The following is a 21,846-nucleotide window of genomic DNA, read 5'->3' as shown; positions in this document are numbered from 1 at the left end:
GCTCTGGTATCGAGAGACAAAAGCTATGACAGAAGTACCATACGAAGACATAATGGAATTCACTGGTTTGAATACAGTTAGAATTTACTTTACAGTTTCATAGACAAGCCACAGGCATAATTTTTATTTTCAAAGTACTAAATAATAATATTAACTGCCCTGAACTATTATCACCGTTAAATTTTCACGTGCCAACAAACGGTACTAGACAAAAACAAATGTTTTCTAAAGTGTGCCATAGTACTAATTATCGTAGGTTTAGTTATTTTTCAAGAATTGCGAATCAAGTTAATCATCTACCCGCTGATTTTGAATTATTCAAACATCCATGATAAACGTTTTTTTAAATAACTGATTTAGCTATGATTAGTACTAAGGAAAACTACATACCAATTGATTGAGATATCATTAAAATTTATTAATTAACTAATGTATATCTATTTTTAAAGTAATTTAAAGCATATCTATTAAGTAAAGTATGTCTATGTTTTATTTCTATTTCAATATACGATATGTACATTCTAAGACTATATACACTCAGTAAAAAAAGTCTCTACACAGCAGTGTATAAGTTATTTCATGAACAAATATAAATATTAGGATTTTGTTTTTAAAAATAAAGGAAATGTATTTTTAAAGAGTTGATTATGAAGTTTATTTTCCTTTTAATAAAAAACAAGAAACAATTAATTTTAATAAGTTAGTGACAAATTCAGTGATGGCCTCAAAATTGAGAGCAAAAAAAGTCTCTGCACACAAAGTTTTTTATCTGATATTGTTCAAATTTATTTATTTCAATAACTGGTGGGGCCACCTTTGTTTCGAATCACTTCTCTCAAACGATTCTGCATTGAGCTGACTAACCTTTTCGTCAATTCGGGCGTTAGTTTCAGCCATTCTTCTTTTAAAAGGGATTTCAGCTCTTCTCTGTTTTTTATCTTGACTTTTCTGATCTGACGTCCCAATTCATCCCAAAGGTGCTCAATCGGGTTCAAGTCTGGAGATTGAGGAGGGGTTCTGAGCAGACGGGGGGCATGATATAATAGCCATTCTTGAACTTTTTTAGCTTTATGCTTGGGGTCGTTGTCGTGTTGAAATAAAAAAGTGCGTTCTAAATTAAATTTCTGCGCGCTTACCTTCAAATTTTCCTTTAAAATATCCATGTAAACATATTGGTCCATTATTCCGTTAATCACATGTAGATTTCCGACACCACAAGCACTCATACACCCCCACACTAACACGTTACCACCCCCGTGTTTAACAGTAGCGACTAAATTTTTTGTTTTTAAATGTTCATTTGTTTTTCTCCAGACTTTTCCTCTCCCATCTGACCCACGAACATTAAATTTACTTTCGTCTGAGAAAATTACGCGTTCCCAAAATGAAAATGGCTTATTGATATGCTCTTTAGCAAATTCCAGTCGAAGGCGCTGATTTTTTTTACTAATATAGGGCTTCTTCCTTGGAACTCGCCCATGATATCCCCATTTTTTTAGACAGTTCCTAATGGTCTGGGGGGTAACATTAACATTGTAGCCACTATGGATCATTCCAGCAAGTTCAACGGCACTGGTTTGGGGTTCTAGTTCAACAGACCTCACTAGTGCCCGTACATGATTTGATTCAAGTTTTGAAGGACGACCAGAACGGCACCGATTTCTCACAGAACCCAGCTCTTGAAATCTTTTGACAATATATCTTACACTGGAGAACCCTAAGTTGACCATTTCTCCTATTCTTCTATAAGTATGTCCCTTTTTTCTCAAATTTACAATAAGTTCGCGGATTTCATTAGAAACTTCCATTTTATAAGAGTTAAATTTCAAAATAGCGCACACAATAACTGGGAACGTTTCATACAAAATACTAACAATAAAAAAAATAGATAAATCTGAGACAAAAGTGACCTTTCATCTTTATTTGATTTTATTCAACTGTGTGCAGAGACTTTTTTTGTTTATGTATTCTGGTTTATTTTTGTTATTTATTAATTATTTTTTTCAGTTATATTCTATTGATATTTCACTTATATATCAACAAACTAGATTAATTTCTGTTTTAAACAATGTATACTTTATTCTCGTTATCCCATCATTAACACTATTTTAAGTACTGCGAAAAATTCTCTTATGGATGTGCAGAGACTTTTTTTACTGAGTGTATGTATATATGTATACATACGTAGATATGTATAATGTATGTATGTGTGTATAATATATGTATTTCCTATAAATTATTATATTTTATTATTAAATGTTACTAAAATTATATTTCATTGTAACTGGGTGATTGCCTCTATTGTAAATAAATAAATAAATAAAACTTGGCAAAGATGTTCCATTTCTTCCCTTTTCTGTGAAAAACTACAAAGTCAAAAGCTAGCCGATGTAATGTGTATGGTCCATCACTGGGATGAAAATCAAACTTCAGAACATAGTCAAGTAACTATTTGCCAAACTAACCAGGTTTTTTATTTTTTAACTTCTACTACTAAAATTAGCCGTCCTCATTTCAATGTTCCAACCCAGGCATAAAAATCGAATTCTGGAAGTAGACAATAAGGAATTATTAGTACGTATATCTAGCTAAGATCTCCAATTTCTTCCCTTTTCTATGAACTACAAATTCAAAAACTAGCTGACCTAATGTGTATAGTCCAACCTTGCCATGAAAATCGAACTCTAGGAATAGAAAATAAGGTACTATTAGTAAAACTATTCGAGATTTTTTTCATTTTCTCTCTATTTATAAACTGTTACTGCCAAAATGAGTGTCAACCAACCCTGGCATAAAAATCAAACTATAGAAGTTGAAAAATAGGAATTTCTAGTAGAACTTTTCTTCTTAACTTCTACTTTCAAATCTAGCCGACCTAATATGTATCATGAAGCCTTAGGGCATGGTAAGAGAATGTTATAAAGAGATAAATACGAAACTTCTAATAAACTTAGTGATTACTTTCTATTTTTTCCGTTTCTAGGACCCTTTTCATCCAAACTAGCAGACCTACGGTTTATTATCCAACCTTTACATGCAAATAGAACTGTGGAAATTTAATTTAGGATACAGCCCATGAAAAACTTCATTTCTTGCTTTTTCTATTGCCATTTGTTTTCATCTGCCTCAATACTATTCAACAACTTAAAAACTTTATCTAAATTCTTTTCCCATTCAGAGGTTTTATTCTCGTTATCTGATAAATTAATGAAGTAATAGCAATATAATTTCTTCCACGCATCAAACCAAAACATTTTCTTATTTATAATTTCTTCATCAACTACATGTGGCAGTCTAAATTCAGGCAATTTTAAAATATATTTAAGAGTTTCTGAAGTAGTACTTCACAGAAAAGCGAAGAAGTGTAAAATCTTGACTAGATTTGCGAGCAATTTCTTACTTTTTAGGTTCCAAAGTTCTATTTTCATGCCAGTGTTGGACCATACACATTAGGTCGGCTAGTTTTTGTAGTAGTAGTTCAAAGAAAAGGGAAAAAATTGATAATCTTAGCCAGTTATACAAATAATTCCTTATTTTGTACTTCCAGAGTTCGATTTCTATGCCACAGTTGGAACATTGATCACGCCGACAAGGTCAGTCAGAATAGTAGTGTCTTTTGTAAAGATGTCAATCTAGTGGGTTGTCACGGAATACAAAATTATCTGCTAACACCATTGTCAATGACAAGCATGGAAACAAAAAGTTGCCCTTCAGGTGTACTTATGGTTGTAAAACGTATTTTTCAAAAGTTGCACATCAGGGATATTTATGGTTGGAACCCTAAGAACTTCCCAGAAAATACAAAAAAGAATGCCCCTTCCCGCTTTTCTAAAAATCTACTACATCTAAAAGGAAGAAATAAGAAGAAAATACCGTTTAAAAAAAAAGGAAGACGTATCATTAACATTTATAAACATCATTTGCATATTTGAATACGTGAATAAATAATTGAAAGATCAACAAATCCGCCAGATCAGGCAGCATAATTCCTAGATTCGTAACAGCAGTCATCAGCAATAATATTCTTTGCTGGCATAAAGTACAAATATTTTCAAATTTTACACTTTTTTGTTTTTATATCCGCAAGAAAATCAATCTTAACGGTTAAATACTTCGCCAATATCCCAGAGTTATCTGAAAGGCTCATGGTTGTCAAATGCCTGGTCACTGTTCACAATCTCCTTACTTCCTCAAACGTATCTTCAGCTTAGAGATGCACCATCTTCTCATCCCCTCCGTTAAAGAGGGGGCAAAATCTTTCTAGATTCTGTAGTAGTAGATTTGTAATCCAGTCTGGCACATTTAGAGAATGAAAGAGAAATTATCTTGATAATTTAGGTGATCAGTTCAAAGATTGAAAATAAATCGTATATGTGCTCAACAATGAGCATATAACACTTTAAGTTCATGGTGTAAGCCATGGTTCACTATGGCTTCAAAAGGACCAAACGGTTTCATATATCATGCTCTAAGGATATAGTTGAAACTGGTACATTTCATGTTAACATGAATTTATTTACCAGAATGTGGTCTGGCTGATTAAATTAAAGTAAAATTATCGAAGAGGCTGCTGTTAGTCTAGTGGTCAAGAGCGTGGCTTTTGGCAGTTGGACGTTCAGCCCCGTCTGAAAAAATAGGCGATTACTTTACTTTTAGTGTTTAATTAATATGACCTTCAACTAGTTTTCTTACATAATCTAGAATACTTTTTGTCCTGCAGAGGGCATAACAATTTGAGTGCAATTAAGAGAGAAAAATCTTTTGAAAATATTCAGAGTAGTGGCGAAATCGATTCTGGTGGCTAGGTTTAATATCCAATACCGGCTTTTTAGCTCGCTTAAGTTTAGAGAAAATCGGATTAGCTGCTAAACAAAATATTTCTTTTTTTTATAATATTATAGGGTCATTCCATGTCAAATCAACACGGGGTCTGAACCTCACCATCTCGGATTTTCTTGAAATTTGGCACATGTTTACTATTGGTATAGACTTGGAAAAATATGAAATTTTACTATGATATGTCAACTGGTTTATGAGTTGCAGGGCTGTAAAGTTGCCAAAAATGGGCTGAAAAACAGGGAACCCCGTGTTTTTGAATTACTGTAGAAGCTTTCCTAATTGAGCCACAGACTTGGGATTGGTGTCATTTTATAGCATATATAATGCCCTTTCCTGTGATGTGCGACACCATATGGGTTAGGATAAATAAAGTTTGTTAAATTTAAATTTAAAATTTAAATTTTAAATTTTTTAAAAAGTACATATTTTAAAATTCTAAAATTAATTCTATAAATAGCTAGTAGTGTTATGAATCACTGGGCAAAATATTAATTTGGGACGACAATGGCTTCATTGTTAAAAAAATTTAAGACTTGGCATGGATATGTTTTAGAGAAAAATGAAGAACTTGATGAAGTAAAAGTAACTTTTCTTCATCCAGCTGGACCCTCTAAATCATCTCGCATCCAAGAAATGCCGATATTCTTTGGGTCTCAGTAGTGGATGTTTTGATAAAAATTGATCCTGTGACTCTGACTGGAAGAACTTAAATATGTCCTACAAGAAAGTGATGTATGACAAACAAATGACGCCTTTTCAAGCTTAAAATATTAAAGAGATCCTATTACTTAACAGTATGTTTTACTTTGGACTTATTAGTGGAATTATTATTAGCATTATTGTATTAACATGAATTCAGAGTTGAATTAATCGGATTGGAGCTTTAGTCTTAAATTTTTTTTAAGATTTCAGAAATAGCATCCAGAAATCTCCAGAATAAAATAAAAAAATTAAAAAAGAAAAAATAAATTTAAATATTCCTAATTAATGTATTTTTTATTATTCATTTTAGTTCTTATAAAATTAAATGTCAATATATTTTCAGAATTAATGTGTAGTTAATTAATGCAACTTAAAAACCCTAAGTTCTGTAACATTTCTGCTGACTTCTTCTTTGTCAGTTTACGTTGTTGATAAAGTTCTTCTAGATGAGATGGTTTTGCTGTAAATTAGACGATAATTTTATCATGTATAGAAAAATATCATAAATTTTATGCCCATTATTGATTGCTGGATTATTCTTAATAAGTGTTAGGAGAGATTCTGCCAATACAATACTTTTAAGAACTTGTATTTCTTTTCACTTAACTGAACTGAGGCAATAGTCGTTAGAAGCAGGACTCCTAGTTTTTCCTAAATTCGTCTCCTTCTTCAGCTTTACATCCTTATATCTACACCGCAAGATCTTCCTTGAGGTCACCTTGCTGATCCATCCCTTCCGGGTTATTCAGCTAGCACAGCTTTTTTGCGAATCTATCCAACGGCGTTCTCTACACTTCCAAATCCAAACATCTGCACAACTATATTTTGCTTCGCCAAATAATTGTTTCCCAATCCTAGAGAAAAGAGTAAGTATTATTTTTCTGAGCAATACAGGAATGATGTTTGGTTTCTACTTACGTACAGCTTCCTTAACTTATTTTGAATTACAAGATACGAAAAATTATTCTTATCTGGGTAACATGTGAAATAAATACTGATCAACTAGGTAAGAACAAAAAAACTTATTGACTACAATAGAAATGCAACCATAAATCTAATTTAAAACTCATTCCTAAACAATTAATGTGGATATTTGCTTTCTTACTGCTAAAACTGTGGAAGAATCCGTGGTTTAACCTGAATCTTAATAGTTCAATGATTTGGACTGCGCCGTCTACTGTTCAGTAGCAAAACCCAAAAAACCAATCTTCTTCAGGATTGGCAAACCAATCCCAAGCTGTAATAATACTCCAAAAGCAAATTTCTGGTAACAGAATTCTATTTTCGGAGCTAATAGGAGCAAAAAAGCTCCCATTGCTTTAATCAAAATCCTTGAGGTCAAATAAATTTGTATTTAAATAAAAAGTAACAATTTTAAATTTCTCACATTTTTTATTTTTAATCAGTTAAGCTTCCTTCTGTAGACTAACAAGAAACTTTCTCTGCAGTTCATAGATCTGGCGTGTAAAAGAATTCCACTGTCCTGAAGTCCTGCAGTAAGCTCCGAAGGGTCAATTTCCAGGGCTGGGTTGAACTACTTCCAAAATACCCTTATCACAGCTCACAGGGTCATTCTCTACAATTGGATCTCACCATTCCAAGATACTGTATCCAAAGCAGGGTCCTAAAGCCAACTGCTAGCAACAGAATTGCATTTGTGGGGCTAATAGGAACAAAAATGCTCCCAATGTTCAAATCGAAATTCACCAATAATAATACATAGAAATTAATTTCAATTTAATCAAAGACAATTTTAAATTTCTCACTCCTCATTCTGTTAAAAAAAAAAATAAATCCGACGAGCTAAAAAGAAACTACCTCAAAAAGTTTATAGATATCCGGTTCTTTTGGGTCCAGCTTCAGGTCTAGAGATAAACCAATTGTAAGGTAGAGGTACCTTCAATCTATGCAGAATCAATTTTTCACAGGATCATTCTTCACAGCTTGAAATTAAAAATTCCTGGCTATGGTCGTACCGAGCTGAGTCTGCGCTCCAAAAGTCAACTGCTGGAAATAAAACATTTTTTGTGAGACTATTAAGATCAAATGACACATATTGCACCAAAATGCAACGTGTTTGACGTGTACAAACGAAAAATTCATTCAAAATGTAGAGCATGCATTTCTCAATGATTTTAGGAAAAGATATACTACTTAAAACTATATCCAAAAATGAGTACCTTTTCTTAATGAAATTGTTCCGAAAATTAATGTTATATATAAAATAGTACTTAGAAACCAATTGGCTGTGATGAAATAGCAGTTTTTCCTTTAAAGTGTGAATCATCAAATCTTCATATAACCTTTATTTTTAAAACAAAAAATTGAATTTTTAATTAGTAATAATTAATTATATTCAAATTTTCATTTAATTTCCGTTTTACTGTTTCACAGAGTTTTCACTGGAATTACACTCTACTAGGACCGATAATTTACAATAATTTCCATCCCCCCCACTTTTTATTAAATGAAAAACATTCTCCAAAATAACTAGAAATAGTTATTGAAGAAAAATAATTTTATAGGTTACGTAAATTCATCTTTGTTGGATGTTAAATTTTCTTTTCAATATCTGTCTATATAAATGGTTGCTTAATAAAAAGCACATTTAAAAAAACGTCTCTGTTGGACAAAAAAATAATTAAATGAAAGAGCAAGCACAACTTTAGAATTAATAATAATTATTTTATACTGATATCATTATCTAATTTAAATTTATAAATGTAAATTGTTAAAATTTATCTTTGCAAAAAATAAAAAATAATAATTATAATTTGCTCAGCCTCCAATTGATTTTTTTTTTAAAATTCAAGCTTCCCCTCACCAACCGTATAATTTCGTAAAATTTAAAAAATAAATAAAATGAGAAATTAAGAATAAATTGTGGTTTTCTTTTTTCAAAAAAAAAAAAAATTGAAATAAAATATGTATTTACTTACGTAATTAAATTAATAATTTTATTTTCATTTTTTAAAAATAATTATTACTAATTCAATCCTTTTCTATTTGGTTCAATAAATATTTTTCTACATTTTAAATGAATGAAGTTGATCCAATTTAAATAATAGCTAATCATTTCTTTCAACTTAAGAAAAGACATAATTAAATTATAATTTAAAATTCAGGGTTAAGTCTTAAGGCAGCCATTTATTTTTTTCCCTTTACTTGTACTTAAGAAAAAAACACAGCCTTTATAAATCTATTACGTCACAAAATAAATCTAAAAGCTTCCTTTTCTTTACTTAATACTTCCTAGTTAAAAGATCAATTCTGATTGGTCCACGTATGTATGTAATGTTCATCCATATAAAACTTCATCTTCATGTGACAATACAAAAAAATAATCCCTGAATATTGAGTTTATTAATGTATAATTTTTAAAAAAGACCATATCAGAAATTCTTTTTCATTTTTTTACAACAGAATATGTATAAATTTTCAAGTTTAAAAACAATTTTTTTTAAAGTATAAGCTAAGACAAGAGGCTGTCGTAGCAAGTGCAAAGCCCCCTTCTCCTGCCTGCTCTGGACCTGTGAAGATCAGCCCTGCTGTAAGTCGTTTTTTTAAATTAATTAATAGGAAAAATTTCCCAATTTCCATCTAATTTTACATAAAACTTGATTATTGTGTTATAAGCTTAAAAGTAATATGCAATTTTCCACATTTTACCATTGATTGATATTAGAAAAATGTGTTTAAAGAAAATTCAATTTGACTGAGAGAGAATCCAATATGGCCAGCCAAATGGAATTGAATTTCATTTTTTTTAAATCGCTTTTTAAACTTGTTTTCACAACTTCCAATCCCAAAAACTTTCTAAAAATGTTTAATCCATTCAATATTAACTATTTAGAATATTTTTTTAATAATTTTCTTTTTTTTAATTTTAAAAAGTGAAAATCGCTTTATTGCGCAATCATCCGTGAATTTTAATTTTTTGTAATTTTAGTTTTTCCCCATTTTCTATTGCAAATTCTTTAATAATCAAACTATAAAGTGTTAATCCTTTATTCTCCTATTAATATTTTACTATAATTTGCTAGAATTATTAATTTTTTAATCAAAAATCTAAAAAGGGACCCTCTCGCTAATTCCCGTGATTTAAAGAATTTTTTTTTATTTTACTTGCTCTCCCTAATTCTTTGAAAATCTAGGTAGAAAATATTAATTTTTATTCTTTTTATTAATATAAAATGTCTTAATTTATTTCAGAAAAAATTAGGAGCAGGAAAAAAAAATTAAAAAAAATTCTAAAAAGAAAAGCCCAAAGGTAAGATCCAACATTAAAAAAAATTCACTTTTTATATAGTTTTTAAAAATTTATTTTTTTGCAGTATTTAATAAATTTACGAATTTTTATATATATATAAATTAATGCAGTTTTTTTGAATATTTAATTCTAATTTCAGATAGGAGCATTTTTCTATTGCAACTCTTTGGTTAATTTATTCAACATGGAGAATATGATCCAGATTCATCTCTCAAAATGGTCACCAAAGTATCAAAGTATGTGGAAAAAAAATATTTGATAAAAATTTAAGTTTCTTCAATTTTTTTGTTTTTTAGAATTTATAGAATTAGTGTTCATTTTTTAGACCCTTAGATTGTCTCTTGGTATTGCAATAATTGAAATTTTATTTAGGTCTGTCCATTTTAAAATTGTTAAGTTTCGATTTTGTCTCACTAATTCTTAAAAAATCCAAATTAAAAATGATTATAATTCACCTTTTTCTAAATATTTTACTATAATTTGCTAGAATTATTAATTTTTTATACAAAAATCTAAAATAGGTCCCCTCTCGCTAATTTCCGTGATATAGAGAATTTTTTTTTTCGTTTTATTTTGTATTACTAATTCTGCAATAATCCAACAAAAATGTATTAGTACTGAATCTTTTTAATAATTTTATGTGTTTTCTAATTATTTGTATTATTTCAGATAAGACAGGAGCTCGAGAAAAGAAGAAATTAAAAATTAAGTTTTTCCTAAGAAGAAAAACTGAAGGTAAGATAAAAAAAAAAAAAATGTACTTTTTACGTATTTTTAAATTTAAATTTTTTGAAATTATTTTTTACAATATATAATACTTTCAGCATAATAAAAAATAAAAATTAATAAACATATATAACATATTTTGAATTTTTTATTAATATTTAATTCTAATTTCAGATGGGAGAATTTTTCTATTGAAACACTTCGGTTAACTGATTCAACACGGAGAATATGATCCTGATTCATCCCACAAAATGGTCTCGAAAAAAAAAAATGAATCAAAGTAAGAGGAAAAAACTATTTGATAAATTTATGTTTTTTCTATTTTTTTGAAATATTTTATTTTTTATATAGAATTTTCAAAATTAAAACGTTTTTCTTTCTAGACCCTTAGATTGTCTGATAGTATTGCAATAAATTGAAATTTTAGGTCTGAACATAATGTTAGGATTGATTAAGTTTAATTCCTAACTGTTATGGCCTAAAATAAGATGAATTTTGTAAACTTAAAAAACAATCAATAATTTTGAAAATCGATATATAAAGAAATAAGAAAAAAAAATAGAAATAATAAAATATATATATCAATTAGTCTAAATTTGACTTACCACAAGGATCTGTAAAAAGAAGAATATTGTTTTATTCCTTAATTCTATCGTTTCAAGAACAAATTTCCTTGCATTTAAACAAAAATAGGGTTAGTAATGTATTTTCATTTCCAAATAGGAAAATCCAAAATATATTACTTTTTAGTGGAAAGTTTTCCATAACTTTAGCTACAAAGCCAGGAAACACTTTGTTGCTGAAACGTTGGCAGTAAAAAGAAATATCCTTTTTTTTATTGGCTGATCCTCGAGGTTTCTTTTATTACTATGTACCTACTTTTTTTTTAAAAAAAAATACATTTTGTGGTTACCTGGACCTCCCAACATCTACTTTCCCAATGATAGCCATTCATTCATACAGTATTGTTCTGGAATAACGTACGGATTTATCCAGAGCAATCTGTACATAGGTAGCCCAGATGGTCAAGATCTGTCGGCAAATAAATTTATTACATGGGGGGGAAGAGTGATACGATCGGAACCATCGGAAATACTCGCTTAAGAGTCTGGAATTATAGTTTGTTCTTAACAATGGTTTTTATTTTTTACTTTTTTTTACAGAAAGTGTTATTTTTTATTAAATAAATATAAAACAAAATTATTAGTTCACATTAATCATTTTTTGTCTTTTTTATTATCTAATTGTACTTGAATTTGCAACATTTCGACCTACTTGGGAATCATCATATAGCTTAGATTTTTTGCCTTTTTCTAGCAATGTTAATTTCTTAGTCATATTTTTCTATAACTTTTCTTATTTTTTAAGATGAATATTCTCCTCTATTTGAAAATCCTTTTGTATAATATTCTTTCATTTTGTCACTTTTTAATGTATAGAGTTTCCTATTCTGTATTAATTCCCTACATGGTAAGGTGCGTCCCATTTGTGCCCAATATTCGAAGTTGTTTTCAATTTTTTTTTTCCCCTTCCAAAGTCTGAGTTGATTTAATCTAAGGGAATGAATCGTACCCTTAAAAAAAAAATAGATTAAAACAATCAGACTCAAGTGGGGGGGGGGGGCAATCTGGAATACAGGGCACTAGTGGGAATATCTTTTCCATGAAGGGAAATTAATAACAAAAATTAAAAAACTCTTTAAAATAAACAAGAATAAAATGAAATTATCGAATAGTACAGTGAGGAATTTTTATTCTCAAATAATAAGGAAAATTATATAGAAAACCAGAATTATGAACGTTAACTCTGCTAGATTAATGACGAATTAGGTGATTATCTTTCTTTTTTTTTTATTAAGGATAATATAAGTGTGGGAGGCCTAAAATCAAAATCCTTCAACAAACCTCCCCTCATTTTCCCAAAAATTAATAGGAAAAATGAAGAACTTAGAAGAGACAGCTGCTGATAGAATGACAGAGCAAAACTGGAAAACTTTCAAGAGTCCAATTCCAAAAACCTCTTTTTATTCTATTAAATATATTTTATTAAACCATTTTAAGTTTATTGAATTGCATTTAAGTAGTTGATACAAGTGTATTAGTATTAAAACTGTTCGGTAGGGTTGATAGTGAAAACAAAAAAATGCAACTTTGATTTCCCCCACCCCCAATTTTCCTATTAAACATAAAACTACCAAATTTTCTTTAAAAATCAATTCACGGAAAGAAAAATCACGTGCGAACACTCACATGACTTTCTCTTCCCACAATTTACGTCATTAAATTTTCTTGACATTTGGAATTTGGTCCAAAAAGATAATTGGATACTTAAAAAAATAAATAATTAATTCTCCATTTGTACAATGTGTATAAGAAAATAGTACGGGAATCATTGGCAAAAAAAAAAGGTAAAATTAAAAAAAAATCGAATAACATGGTACTTTTGGTAAGCTTCTTTAAAAGTTCAGAATTTTATTTACATATTCAATTTCAATTAATATTGAATTATTTAAATTAATAGTAACAAGCCCTGACACTACTGTGAAATAATAGACTACTCTAGTTGAACACTATTTTCACCAACATGGTCTCATACTTAGGGTTCTGCCAAGCATATTAATTCAGCTACAAAACAGCCCCTGTCTGTCTCTCTCACACTATCTCTCTCACTTAAAATCAACCGGATGAAAAAAAATTGTTGGATTATCTAAAAATGAATTTTTCAGTTTTGATAGTATTTTTTTGATAAAGTTTTTAGTTACACAATTTTCTCTCTAATTACTTCTTCAAGGTGCCATATTTAAATTTTCCCGTATAAAGTAGTGAACAGAATCTGGTATTGCTTTCACTTTTCATTGATTTAGGGGATTACCTTTTATCTCACCTTGTTTTTACGAAGTGGTTCATTTATTTTATGAATGGGAAGATTAAGGTTAGGAAAAAAAAAATTCTATTCACCATAAGTGTACTTCCAATTATGAGGATTTCGCAAAAAACAGTTTAAGTACCTATTGTGAGGTACAAGTACACGTAATTAACATTCTCGAGATTTTTTAACAGCTATATATTTTTTAAAAATCAACTTTTCCGGCACAGAAAACCCTGAAATAGTGTATTTCCAGTGAAAACCTAAAAATATAGAAAAAATAAACTTACATGAATAATTTTCCTTTGTGGCTATTTCCAAATTATTGAATTAGAATAAATTTTGAATTTGATGATTCCACAGCAAAATCCATAAATTGTATTATCCATTCATTTTGAATAAAACTGAACAATTCGTGTTTCAAAATTTTTAAAAACACTAAAATTGCAATTTGAAATCACTAATTCACTGAACACACTGATTTGCATAACCTCACCCGCATCACACTCTCAAGACAGTAAAAAGACTGGATTCCACCAATCAATTGTGGTAATAATCACAATAAAATCAAATAACTTGCAAAAAAAAATAACATGTATAATTTAAAAACGTAATATTTCAACAATTTTTTAACATTTTAACATGTACTTCAAAAAATCAGCATTGTTGAAAGTCAGAAAAGTAACTGCGCAAATTATATCCCCACTCCAAACAGACATAATGTTTAGTTGTATGCCATTGGTTAAAACCATGTTTATTTCTCCATCTTTTGACCTAAGTCCTTCTTGGTAAACTATCAAATTAATAACATCCTTTCTGTTGTAATAAGAAATTAGGGAACTAAAAACTTTATAATAAAAATATAAAAACACATACTGTCTTTAGGTACAATTCAACCTTCTAACTTTTCTAAATTTAATTTTGGAAAATACCTCCATCTCTGAAGTTATAATTTACTTACATTCAGATCAATAATTTTATTTTATTTATTTTTTAATCTTTTATTGAAATTTACAATTGCAACAATTGTTGCAATTATGTTTGGCACATGATAGCGCTATGTCAGAATTATTTGAGTGGAGAAGGCACCCATTTGTGTTAATCCATTATCGTGAACTTAATGTACATATGTATAACTATACTGCTAATATGATGAGAGTAGAATGCGGGGCCATCTTCTCTTCAATCTCCTTGGAGCATTACCTGGTAAAAGCGGAAATGGATAGGTGTTCGGCTTAAAAGATTTAGGATGACCTGCTGTAGAGTAATGCAATTTTGAAAAAACGAGTTTTCTTCAGACCTTCCAAATCCGTGAAAGGGATTTTGAGGCCATTATGGTTTTGTGTGGTTAGATACATAAAATGGTATTTTTTGACTGTCAATACTGGTTGCTTTGAAAATTGGAACATTTGGACAATCACCATACCTATAATGCCGTTTGACCAAAAATAGGGCGGGATTAAAAAGTAGGTATTAGTCTTTTGTTATTTAGGTTGAGGGTGATGGGTAGTTCCTTGTCTTTTCAGTGTTGCATGGGGGAGGGGGATTCCAGGTCAACCATTTTGTCTGGCTACCGTCCAAGGTAGCGTATTTTGACTACAGTTGCTATGGCAACAGGCTGATGAAGATGGCGAAACTTTTAGTCCAATAATTTTTTGCGCATTTCTTTTCACGTAATTTTTATGTAAGGATTAATGATACATTCTTGTTTCTTTCAGAATCTACGTCACCCTCCGCATTAGCTCTTTCCACTTTTCTTCTTCAGTTTCGTCATGAGTCTTTTTCTTTTTTATCACGATTTTTCCAGTTTAATTTATTGAGGTTTATCTTTAGTTTACAATCTTTTTTATTATATTTATTTGGCAATCATTCTTTACATTGCGTGATAGTTTTGTTGGAAGCCCAAACATACTCACTCGCCCTAAAAAAAAGTCCTTAATAGAGTAATCTCGTGCAAAATCTTATTGTCACTCCCGTTACGGTAATTTATTGAAAAACGGTGGCAGGTTCTATTCCTCAAGGCACTGCAGCCAAAGAGGTTATAAAATGACACCTAAGCTGACGGCACCTAAATGAAATGTCAAATTTGAATTTTCTTCTTAATTTCGAATTTATGATATCTCAAAATAGAATTTTTTTTAAGTAAAATTTCAAAATTTCTAAAATCAGTTTGATTAATATGACAGCCAGCGATATAAAATAATTTAATTTCTTTTCCATGGAGCTTTGATTTCATTATTGTTAGATTACATGGTCTTTGTAAAAGCTTTGGGTTTCGTTTTAGCGAATTTCCATTAATTTGCTACATTCCCCATGAAAAAAACATTTTTCATTTTTTTTTCTTTCCCTTACTCCTACTAAGAGGAAGTGTTTGCGATCGTATCAAATTTTCCACCGGAAATACAGGTTTTAAGCTCTCTGCCACTAAGTTTTTTATAAATTTCGTTTGAATTCATGGATATAAAACTTTTATTTTAATATAATATATAATTAAATATATCATATTATTATTTTTTCTTTTTTTATGTTATGTATGCATTTAATGAATGTAAAATATTGTTTAAAGAATTAAATATATCTCAGTAAATTCAGAGTTTTAAAGAAATCTACATGTTAGTACGTTGCTAAATTTTAGTAAAAGGAGGTATTGTGAGGTTCCGGAAGTGTTTATTGGAAAATAGCGTTGGTCAGAAGTGCTGACAGTGCTTTAGATTTTTCTTGGGATATCTCTGGTTTAACATTCATGTATCAGACCCCCTAGTACTTTGGTGGGTTTGACGAATGGGATGAAATGGGACAGACAACTGTAGAGTTGTCTTCGTCTTCGTTTTTCCCAGATTTTTTTTTTTTTTTTACTCTCAGAATAGAAAAGTAACAAAGGAAAAAAGAGAAGAGATAATAATTGACAATGAGCACATTATTTTGAAATATTAGTTGGGCGTGAATCAAAAAAGAAAAGTACCCTTCTCCATCTGGTGGTTTTAATGAATTAGTAGGAAAAACACTTCTTTCAATGGCTTGGTGTGGGAAAAACTGCATGGTTAGCTCTTAACAATTTTCTTTATTGATAGATGCTGTAGAACTGCGTACTAACGCTCTCTATTCGCTAAATGTAATACTATTATGCTTGGCAGCGCTTCTACTGAGCACTTTTTAAACTATACTCTTAAAATGTAACACACATTTTACTTTGGAAGTTAATAATTTACAAATATAAAATAATTATTTTTTAATCTTGGAGTTTTACTAAGGATATCGTGCGTATAATTAAATGTTAAGAACAATGAAATGATACTTTTAAGATTCTCTCCCCAATATAATTAGTAGTTGCTAAAAAAAAAAATAAAAAAAAAGTGCTGAAACCCTAAATCTAAATTCACAGAAAAAGCACTCTCATATTCTCCTTCTACTTTCGTTCTCTAACTCTCTCATAGACTCGCCAAAAAAATATTAATTTTCCGCGAGTGAAACGCTAAATTAGCAGAGAAAAATAAATATAAATTCATGAAAATTTGGGAAGAAACAAAATCTTTTTCTGCCAATATTTTTTTTTTTTTATTATTTATTCTTACATCCCTCGTAAGGGAGGGGAGGGAAGTATTGTGTTGGTGTCAATCACAATTTGTCTGCGATTGTGTGTGACAATGAGCTGTTAGGAAGTAAAAACCTAACAGCCGCCAGCTGGATTCGAAAACCGTGTGGGAATCCAACAAGGCTAATCACTTAGCAAATCCCTCCGCCATGTAGGATGATCTATGATAACTTGTTGGGGCATTTTTTTTCCCCAAATGCTTGCGTTGAAATTAAATGTTCATGTTCAAGACCACTGCTAATCTTCTTCTAACCAAAATTCAAAAATAATTTCTTTTTTAAAACAATTTTATTAAAAATATTTTATTATTTCTGCAAAGCAATTTAATTATGCATTTTATAACATATATATTTGTTTTTAATTTCAGCAAGTGCGGGAGTGTTAAATTTTCGGAAGTGATTGCCAAGTGACGACTATTTTCTGGTTTCAACAAATAATTTCTTTAAATAGTGCGTTCATAAAAATAACAGTTAAAAAAAGAGAAAAGTATTCCGGTTTTTCAAAATTACGTTTAAAAAGAAAAAGCGTTACAGTATTTTTGCGTTCATATATCTTTTTAAACTGTGTCAAGTGTCCAGCAATGATGAGGATATGAAGACATCAATCCAGTAACCTGACATTGCAGCCTTCAAGAATTTTGGTAGGACGTACGGAGTTGATAGTGGTTCCATATTTATGGCAGTTCTCTTAAATGAGATATTAAACAAAAAAAATTATAATAAAGTAAAAATACTACAAAAATTATAATTCCAATACGCTTTATTTATTTGTATGTTTAATATATTTTTTTCCTCAGGCTTTTAACGTTTTATGTTGTAATCTTTTTAATATAGATTATTATTTTTGGGAGCTTTCGAAAAATGGCATCGTTTCGAATCAAATATCGTTTATAATTTTAACGGCTTTCGAGATTTCTTAATCGGCCATTCCCGATAAACTTCAACAGAAAATTCAATAAATTTATCTATAGTCCATAAGAATATATTAATTTCTATGTGCATGATAATTTTTATTAATTATTTATAATATTTTTTTTTGGAATTATAATTATTTAAATTAATACATTTATATGGCCACTATTAACATCCTTCTTCGGAACTTCAAGTTCGAGTGAAGCAGATCAAATAAAAGATATGTATTTTATCCTTAATTTTATTTATTTATTTTGTTAATAATATACTCTGAGCCACCGATTCCCAAAAATGTCTTCAGATTTGGGAACAGGGGAATGAAGTATACAAAAAATTTGTACTTCAAATTGCATTAGTTTTTTTTTTCTTTTCCTTTTTTCTACCCTTTGCATGGAGATTTCACCAAACTGGGGAGCACAGTTTTGCCCCATCATTCCCCTAGGAATAGGAATTACAGCCACACCCTCAGCAGACCTGTTAAACACAATTTTGTGCGATAACGGTCTGTTTATCTTGGCCATCTTCTTCTTCTTTTTCTTCCTTTGGCGCTACGGCCCTTGCAGGGCCTTTGCCTCCTTTAGCAGGAAGACTCAACCATCTCTGTCCGTGTCTTTGCTTCTTCACTGTCTGACCGCCCATCATCTGCAGATCCACCTTCACATCCGCCCAGCCAACCGTAACCTTGGCCGAACTTTAAGGTCTTCTACCTCCTGGGTGTCCTCCATTGACTTTTCGAGGGGCTCTCTCTACACTCATTTTGTGGAGATGACCATACCAGCAAAACCACCCCACATTGCTATAATTGTCACAAATTAAAATGTGACAAAAAGGCGATTTTAGTAAATATATAGTACCCTATTAATGAACTTAAAGGAACTCAGAGGACAAACCGGGGACAAATAATCAGTGTTTTATTTATTTATATATTTTTCTTTATGAATATTATTAGCTTTTTAAAATATTGTATGCACAATTATATAAACGTCAAGTTTAATGATTCACACCCACATAACAACACAAGGAGTTCACAAACGTACAACTAGGAAGACAAAAAAATTTGTTCATAAATAAACAAATCATTTTCATTTCAAATAACCATACAATCAACATCTCGGTAGATTCAATTTTAAAAAGAGCAATCCTATGATTTTGAATCATGTTATGTACTTCCAAATCCATGTTCGAAACTTCTAAATCGAGATTACTAACTAGAATGATTCTATGTTAGGACAAATATTCTACTTGTTTGACTCTAAATTAATGTGACACCACCAATTTAATACAGTTTAAATGAAATAACTATCCAATACTAATGTACTACCATCGGAATGAAAAACATTTTTACAAAGATCTAGTAACTTAGTACCGTTCTATGTTAAAGAATAACCCTTAGGATGATACAAAGTACAAGCTTACATACAATAGGAAATAATTTAAACAATATTGTTGGATAAACCGTCAATTTTAATACGAATTGTTTAAAATAAGCAGCTATTCCAAGAAAATGTTTAACAAAGTTGCACAACCATCAAGATAATTCAACCAACTAGTGTTCAGGCATTAAGTTATTAGTTTGATAATATTCAAGGGATTAACCGCCAGATTGATATACATTCTTTAACATAAACGGAATATTCGTTCAATAAGTGAAATCAAAATGTACTTTCGGCTGTACGAAGCCCTATTTACAGAATCTAAAAACATAGATATAAATAATAGAGGATGATCTAGAATAAACAATTAGATACAATGTTAAAGTATCACCAGCAGGCTGATAAGCTCTCTTTTACTGAATATATTTCGCATTTAGATATAGTATTCGTGTATCACCAGCAGGTTGATACAACTCTTCTTTACTGCCAGCGTTACGAGTTTAGATATAGTATTCGAGTATCACCAGCAAATTGATACAACTCTTCTTTACTGCAAGCATTACGTGTTTAGATATACTATTCGTGTATCACCAGCAGGTTGATACAACACTTCATTACTGCCAGCGTAACGAGTTTAGATATACGTAGTATTCGAGTATCACCAGCAGGTTGATACAAACTCATCTTTATTGCCAGCGTTATCTGTTTAGATATAGAATTCGTGTATCACCAGCAGGATGATACAAACACATCTTTATTGCCAGCGTTACCTGTTTAGATATAGAATTCGTGTATCACAAACAGGTTGATACAACTTTTCTTTAATTCCAGTATTACGCGTTTAGATATAATGTTAGTGTATCACCAGTAGGTTGATACAACTCTTTGCTTCTACCAGTATTTCGCGTATAGAAATAATGTTAGTGTACCACCAGCAGGTTGATACAACTTTCCTTTAATTCCAGTATTACGCGTTTAAATATAATGTTAGTGTATCACCAGCAGGTTGATACAACTCTTTGCTTCTACCAGTATTTCGCGTATAGATATAATGTTAGGGTATTACCAGCAGGTTGATACAGCTCTCTTTTACTGCCAATATTTTGCATTTAGATTAGTATTCGTGTATCACCAGCAGGTTGATACAACTCCTCTTTACTGCCAGCGTTACGAGTTTAGATATAGTATTCGAGTATCACCAGCAGGTTGATACAAACTCATCTTTATTGCCACCGTTACCTGTTTAAATATAGAATTCGTGTATCACCAGCAGGTTGATACAACTCTTTGCTTCTACCAGTATTTCGCATATAGATATAATGTTAGGGTATTACCAGCAGGTTGATACAGCTCTCTTTTACTGCCAATATTTCGCATTTAGATTAGTATTCGTGTATCACCAGCAGGTTGATACAACTCCTCTTTACTGCCAGCGTTACGAGTTTAGATATAGTATTCGAGTATCACCAGCAGGTTGATACAAACTCATCTTTATTGCCACCGTTACCTGTTTAAATATAGAATTCGTGTATCACCAGCAGGTTGATACAACTCTTTGCTTCTACCAGTATTTCACGTATAGATATAATGTTAGTGTATCTCCAGTAGGTTGATACAAATTTTCTTTACTGCCAGTATTACGCGTTTAGATATAATGTTAGTGTATCACCGGCAGGCTGATACAACTCTTTGCTTCTGCCAGTATTTCTCGTATAAATATAAAGTTAGTGTATCTCCAGCAGGATGATACAACTCTTTGCTTCTACCAGTATTTCGCAAATAGAAATAATATTTGTGTATAACCAGCAGGTTGATACAGCTCTCCTTTATTGCCAGTATTACGCGTTTAGATATAATATTCGCGTTTCATCAGCAGATTAATACAACTCTCTTTTAAGCCACGTTACGAGTTTAGATATAGTACTCGAGTATCACCAGCATGTTGATAGAACTCTTCTTTACTGCAAGCGATACGTGATTAGATATAGTATTCGTGTATCACCAGCAGGTTGATACAACTTTCCTTTAATTCCAGTATTACGCGTTTACATATAATGTTAGTGTATCACAAGCAGGTTGATACAACTCTTTGCTTCTACCAGTATTTCGCGTATAGATATAATGTTAGGGTATTACCAGCAGGTTGATAAAGCTCTCTTTTACTGCCAATATTACGCATTTAGATATAGTATTCGTGTATCACCAGCAGGTTGATACAACTCTTCTTTATTGGCAGTATTACGCGATTAGATATAATGTTAGTGTATCACCAGCAGGTTGATACAACTCTTTGCTTCTGCCAGTATTTCTCGTATAAATATAATCTTGGTGTATCTCCAGCAAATTGATACAACTCTTCTTTACTCTCAGCGTTACGCGTATAGATATAGTATTCGTGTATCACCAGCAGGTTGATACAACTCTTCTTTACTGCGTGCGTTACGCGTTTACATATACAATTCGTGTATCACCTGCAAGCTGATACAATCCTTCTTAACTTCCAGTATTGCGCGTTTAGATATAATGTTAATGTATCACCAGCAGGTTGATTCAACTCTCCTTTATTGT

The 21,846-nt window shown here is 30.7% G+C and overlaps 1 long non-coding RNA gene across 1 annotated transcript; it reads left to right on the top strand.

Annotated features, from left to right (window-relative positions):
- The first annotated feature begins 8,869 nt into the window (after positions 1-8,869).
- On the top strand, positions 8,870-11,754 carry LOC141447883 (uncharacterized). The gene is made up of 5 exons (XR_012454657.1): positions 8,870-9,091; positions 9,754-9,811; positions 9,951-10,047; positions 10,481-10,546; positions 10,712-11,754. It is a non-coding gene; the product is annotated as an uncharacterized lncRNA (long non-coding RNA).
- Positions 11,755-21,846: the final 10,092 nt, after the last annotated feature.

This window comes from Rhodnius prolixus, unplaced genomic scaffold, assembly GCF_049639745.1.
Source record: "Rhodnius prolixus isolate KJV_2025 unplaced genomic scaffold, Rpr scaffold_13, whole genome shotgun sequence".
Lineage (NCBI taxonomy): Eukaryota > Metazoa > Arthropoda > Insecta > Hemiptera > Reduviidae > Rhodnius > Rhodnius prolixus.
The sequence above is the reverse complement of the archived record's forward strand: the minus strand, read 5'-3'. Positions and strand labels throughout refer to the sequence as shown.